This window comes from Solanum lycopersicum, chromosome 3, assembly GCF_036512215.1.
Source record: "Solanum lycopersicum chromosome 3, SLM_r2.1".
Classification (NCBI taxonomy): Eukaryota; Viridiplantae; Streptophyta; class Magnoliopsida; order Solanales; family Solanaceae; genus Solanum; species Solanum lycopersicum.
The window spans coordinates 35,296,826-35,304,349 of NC_090802.1; positions in this window are offsets into that span (position 1 = coordinate 35,296,826).

Here is a 7,524-nt window from a genome sequence, read left to right on the forward strand (position 1 = left end):
ATGAAGTTTTCATCAAAAGAGCATAAAAAACATGTTATAATTAAATATTTATTTTATCATGGTTTTATTGCATGTAACCATACTTAGTGCATTTAATGTGCCAATTTCATATGTTTTCTTTATATATTAAGGTGTAGGTGGAAAGTTAGAGAAGTCTCTTGGAAGCTTGGGAATAGCAATCTCTACAGCAATCTTGGTATGTCCTCGTATGATTCGAGGACATGGTTATGTTTATCTTTTATTTTCATAAGACATTGTAATAGACTTAAGTATTTTTCTTGTATTGATGTAGGGTCTGTAACCCTAAGATATTCATGTATCTAAGATGGCTACAAAGAGACTTAGTCTTTCTTATTTTTTCTATAAAATAAGATTTGAATTATGAATTATTGTTCTATAAACTTATCACCCTCAACTTGCTGAGCATGAGTCATGAACCTTGACATGTTCATATATCCGACTAGAATAACATTGTTTTCACCCCTTTTTTCACCAAATATGATACTCCATACAAGAACTTATTCAATTAATCCCTAGAGTCAACAACCATGTAAGGGAAAAACTTGGGGATTTGGATGAACTTGAGCCCAACTGTTGGACTATCATGTCACCCTGCCTTAAGTTCATAAATTCCTTGGAACTTGCTTATCTCAACTCTATCATGATAAACATGTCCAGAAATGTCTCGATAAAACATTCCCAGGGGCTGCATTTGTACCCTTATTTTCCATCCACTGAGTGTACCAGATATGAGCCACATCTTTTATCTAGTATGATGCAAACTCAACCCGATCATTCGCACAGACCTGCATCACCTCAAAGATCTTCTTGATCTCATCCAAGAAATTTTAGGAATCCTCACTAATCTGCGATCCTTAGAACTTATGGAGAGTCATCCTAACAAAAATTCGAACCATCAGTGCTATTGATCAACCATTTGCATTCACATAATCTTGAACCCACTGACTGTTCTGGTTGGCTAAAATATGAGCAAATATCTGAATGACATTCCTGAATTCAACATTGCAGACTACCTGATCTGGGAATAGAGGAGTTGCACTTGTGTTCCTAGTATCCACAATCATGGAAATGGCTCTACGAAAAGGCATGAAAAATGAAAGGTGGAACACCGAGTTAGAATGGAATTAGATCTTACCTTACGCATCATAAGAGTAACAAGAAAATAAAGATTTTTCCTAAAACACTTTGTAGCCTCCTTCTAATTAGATGTGGTGCACTTCACACCCATGAATGAAACTTTACTTTTAGCGTCTTTTCAGACATAGTAGACACTAAAACCTAGTTCTCTAATACAAAGTTTATCACACCCCGAACTCTCCCTGCTACACGGACATAGAACCTAGGAGCAAGAGTGATCCTTGACTAATCCTTCTTGCATGAGAACGATTATACTAAATATAAACGAAATAATAAACTGATGCGAAAGCTATACTCATATGTAAAATAAAAGCATGGGAAATACCCATATAGTATATATATGTCTTAAAAATATCTAACTAACTAGAAATTCTAGGATAAGTCTCAACTAAATCTAGCAAAACAAAAATGAAAGGACTAAAAATACTGAAAGAAACTCATGATTATTTTCATTGGATATTGAGGACTCACAATTTATTTTGCAAAACTAAAGACCAGGAACCGATCTCAGCGTGATCTTGATAATGAGAATCTAAACCTACATCACAAGAAGATATAGCACAGGTATGCGTTAGTACTTGAAGGTTACCGAGCATGCAACATAGAGTATAATTTAAATGATATATAACTAAATAAGCAAATAAGCAATGATATAATTTGAACATGATATAGATATTGAATGCTGAGATAACTGAATGTAGTGATATTATAACATGTTGAGACTTAATACTTGATATACTTATATATATTAAATGTAGTAGAATCTAACTGAACTATGAGAGCTTCTACAAATCAATAACGGAAATACTGGGAGGTTTATATACACCTCTACCCCCACACACAAACACACACACACACACACATATATATATATATGTCTGTATGTATGTATGTATATATATATATATATATAGTATACATAGTCCTTTCGTATAGGAAGACTTAGTCTTCTACTTTTATTTCACATAGATGTATAAAATATAACATAGTCTCAAAATAGTCATCTCCTCTCATAACCATCTAATAAAAGTATATCAAATTGGGCCTAGCCCATACATCAATGAAATAAGACCACATATAGGTCATACAACGTTAAGTATCCAAATGAAAAAAATAGAAACATAAGAGTCTTAATACTAAAAAAAACATCATGTATTGTTAATGGAATCGCCCTCGGAAAAAAAAGACCTACCCTATTTTGATGATTAAGATATCCAAGTCTTCTTCAACATCATCTCGAAAAGATCTTCAATGACCGAGACCTAAAATTTTGGGGAAAAGAAAGAAATGGGGTTAGTACACCACTTTCACTAAGTATGAGACCATGTGCACATGTATCATGAAAACATGCTAAAAGGGACATTTCATTGACTATGCTATTTACATCGAAAACCTTTATGCACATTCAACAAGACTATACCGAATCACTTTTGCATATTCATTTAGTCATAGGCATGTACATAACAAGACCAAAAACATCAAAACTAGTCAATTAAACATGCATATCATGTAATTGAAAACATAGTCAAGTAACTTTATCTTCAAGTTATAAATAACCACAAGCATGAATAAGAGTACATATCATCATAACAAAGGTACTACAATTACCATGAACACCTACCAAGTCAAAAGTGTAATGACCAATCAAAGCCATAACTTTACTCAACCAAATAACTCAACAAGAATCATGACCAATATCCCACTTTACATAACATGACATTTAGTAGCACATAGAATCATACTTTAACAATATAGACCAACACATATTCATAAGTGACACCAATCAACATATAGTATCAAAAATGTGCAAATTCACCATATACATATCATGTACCATAATGAGCATATATATACATAGTAAGAACCTCCTAAAGTTCCCTTCAAGTCAAACTAGTGCAAGGCATAGGTAGATTCTCAAACCCTTACCTAAGAAAAAATCAACCTCGAAAATCACCCTTGTTGATTTCTACTTCATTATTTCATTTTAGTTTAGGAAACACTTACCTTAACCGACATAAACCGCAAGAGATAAGTATGAAATCCGGTTTTATAAAACTTTACACCAAAAAAAGGTTGTCTACTGGCCAAAGTAAACCAAATATAAATGTATTTTTATAGGTGGATAGACTAGCTAGTCTTCATATATGGGCAACATAGCTCAAGAACTAAGAGATAGGTATAATCCCTCTACATACCACTTGGCATTAGGGGCCTCCTCTCATGGAAATACAATGGATGAATATCCCTCACAGGGGAGTCAACACATTTTATGGAACTATAGGGTTAATCTTCCTCTATGAGAATCCATCACCTCCCATTGTCAAGTTCAATCGGTGCTAAGCTAACTCCCTTTAGAAATGCCTTTAATGTCTTTATTATTCATCATAGTTTATTGTATGTCATAAGATCTAAACCTTGTATAATCATAATCATCATCATAGCTCAATAAGGATTTCATGAGGATTTTCCATTCATTACAATTCATATAGGTGAGGTTAGCACATTAACATTGACACATCATGATAAGGTACGTCGGTAAATCTTCACCATCCTTATAACATTTACATCTTAGACAACACCTCACAACCATAGTCAAGAGATTTCAGTTCAACATAATAGCACCCTATCAGTCCTAATACAGGGCATACTCCAATACAACATCATGACTTAATCACAATTAACCATAATTGAAGTAAAGGATAGGGATCACAAGACTTACCAAGTCTCCTTCATAACCCATCATCAAGGTCTCCCAATAAACCCTTAAATCAACCCAATTACGATATAACATCATCATAATTCAATTATCAACATGATAAGAAGGTAAAAAGAATCACTACCTCACAATTCAATATTTGTTCATAGCTTAAGACAAGATACTTGGGTAAATTCACAGCATACTTCATAACCTAGATCACTTCTCAGAACTAGAATTAAAAGACTATAATTTACCATAATTAATTTATAAAAAGCACAAAAAAACATCATATAATAGTAATTTAACCAATGACCAAGTCAATTGAACCAATACAATATAATTACTATCAAGATCATCACCTAGGGTTCAGGGTAAAGGTCATCTTCTACAAACTAGACCAAACCATCAAAATATACCATAATTAAGTTAGAATACATGTTAATCTAATTCATAATATCCAAAAAAATCTTAAACAAATCAATTCATAACATAATTTTCGAGATTGGATAAAACCTGCTTGAAAACCCACTTTGGAGATCAATTCGATGGAAACCTTTGAGGAAAGAGGTCTCAAAGATGAAAGATATCACATACCTTGATAATTGATGAATATTGATGGTGAAACTTGACTCTTTCAAGACCTTAAACCTTCCCCTAGATTGGTCTTCAACAGAGTTCTTCAGTAGAGAGAGAAAGAAAAGAAGGAAGAGAGTTTTGTTTTATGGGTTATGAGAGATAAGATTAGTTTAGTGGGGTTGGGGTCTTTACATGGGGTTTAAATTAACTTAATTAGGCTTACATTAACCCTAACTAATGACCTAACCCCTTAATTAATTAAATGGAACAAACTTAAAACGTGCAGAAAATCAGGTCTACACATGTGAGACCTCGACCAACATTTCATCTGTGAGTCGACGACCCCTACCTCCTTCTGTGATGCACATATTTAGGTAAGTACTAAGACTGGTAAAAATATAGAATTATCCAAAATGTGTAAGTGTTGGTCGATGGATGGCATTGACGCACCATCAATCCACAAACGCTCGGTGGATTCCCTTCGTGGGTGCACATCATCCTCTAGTTCCCTTGATTGGTCCTTGGAGAATCGTACCCAGATGTTTCGACCATGAATCAACTTAAACACATTTTAGAAACACTTCCACAAATTTTCATCATTTTCTGACTTCTAAAAGCTAGTCAAATAGGCTAAGGCACGCTAGCACCTCATTGAACTAGTTTCCGAATGTCATGGATGTCCTAGGACGTTTTGGATTCTAGACGTCCTAATTGAATTATATTAATTAAAATGGACCTTAAACAGTGTTTAAACCATATCACACTAACGTTATACTCTAGAACACGTCTTGGCTTTTCGAAGTGTTACATTAGCCCCCTTAGGAAAATTCGTCCCCGAATAACACTAAAAATCTTTTGAAGGAAGGAATAGACTCAAGACTATCATCCCAATCAACAATAATACATAACAACATGAATTACAACATCAAACATATATTTTACACAAGGAAAGTCAAAAGATTCAATTACCACATAAGGCTCAATATTACATTATGAGGAATATCCTTCTCACAACAAGAGCTCATCATAGCATTTATGAGTCAATTATCTCAAATTTCAACTTACCAACATGATGCATATCATATTAGAAAGACCCACCATATAAAAATGCACAACATGACTCAAAACAAGAAAATTTTCAAATTTTTAAGAACAACATGACTCAAAAAAAGAAGAATTGCAATTTTTTAAGTCTATTATACATTTCACTGGAATTCACTGTAACACCATGCAAAAAAATGCACATTTTGCAAAACTTCACCAAAAATCAAGAAACTTCAATTTTTAGTAATAATTTTATTTATTAGTAAGAACAACTAACCCTAGTTATAATATAGATGAGGGTAACGGGACATCATGTCGGCCTCAGCCTCCCACGTTGCACCCTTATCTAAGTGATTCTTTTAAAACACCTTTCCGAAAACCACCTCTTTATTCCTTAAGTTCATTACTTGACTATCAAGGATTTTAACCGGAATTCCTCATAACAGAGGTTCTCCTTCACACCAAGACCCTCAATAGGAAGAATATATTCGGGATCACCGATACACTTATTAAGCATATAACCCTGGAAAATAGAATGAACCTAAGCCAATTCACAAGGCAACCTTACTAACCCTTTGCAAGATTTCATAGGGACCCACATAACAAGGACTCAACTTTCTTTCCTTGCCAAATCTAACCACCTCGTTCATAGGCAAAATTTTCAAATACACCTTATCACTTTCTTCAAACTCAAATCCCTTCTCCTATTATCGGCACAAGACTTTTGCTGACTATAGGCCATTTGCAATGGGTTTATGATATGAACTTTCTCTTAAGTATTTTATATCAAATTAGGACAAAAACGTGAGGGCTTACCCACTTCAAATCATCTAATAGGAAACGTACAATTCCAACCATACAAGGCTTCATATGAAGCTATGGATATGGGTGAATGAAAACTATTATTGTAAGAAAACTCCACATAAGGAAAATTCTTGTCCACATTTTCTTGAAATCAATAATATAAGCTCTAAGCATATCCTCAAGGGTTTGAATAGTATGCTCTACTTGGCCATCCGTTTAGGGATGAAAGCGGTACTTAGCTTCACCTAAGTACCCAACCCTTCTTGGGATGACCTCCAAAACCTTGATGTGAATTATGCACCTCGATTCGCTATGATGGATAACGGAATGCCATGGCGAAACACAACCTCATCTATGAAGGTCCTTGCATAATCTTCCACCGGATAAGTAGACTTGACTGGAATGAAATGAGCGAACTTGGTCAACCGATCCCCAATCACCCATATAGAGTCATATTGCCTTCGTGTTTGAGGCAAACCTACTACAGTATCCATATTGATATCTTTCCACTTCCAAGTAGGAAGTTCAATTTCTTGTAGTAAGCCACCCGACTTTTGATGCTCGGCTTTTACTTGTTGGCAATTTGGACACATAGAGACAAATTTTGCCATGTCCTTTTTCAAAATGTCCCACCAAAATATATCCCTAAGGTCATTGTACAACTTTGTCAAACCTAGATGAATGGAGTAACGGGACCCATGAGGTTCCTCAAGGATCCGGTTCCTCAAACCATCTACATTGGGAACACACAATCTTCCCTGATACCTCAAGACACCATCCCCCCCGAACGACAATGACTCATTAAGCATACCGAGAAATGATTCCTTCAATCCATAAATGATTGATGAAGGTGTTATTTGGACTTCACCTTAACTACAAAAGATGACTCAGAGTTATGATGGACAATAAAGCCACCATTCGGATAATCTTCGAACCTTACACCAATTCTAGACAACTTATGAACATCTTCACTAGTTATTTCTTGGCTTCATCTACATGAGACACACTACCCATGGATAACTGACTTAGAGCAACCACAACCATATTGGCCTTGCCGGGGTAATAGAGAACACTTATATCATAATTTTCCAACAATTCCAACCATCTTTTTTGTCGGATATTCAATTCCTTTTGAGGAAACACATATTGGAGACTCTTGTGGTCGGTATACACATCAACATGGACAACGTACAAGTAATGCCTCCATATTTTCAAGGAACCATGGCCGCTAATTCAAGATCATG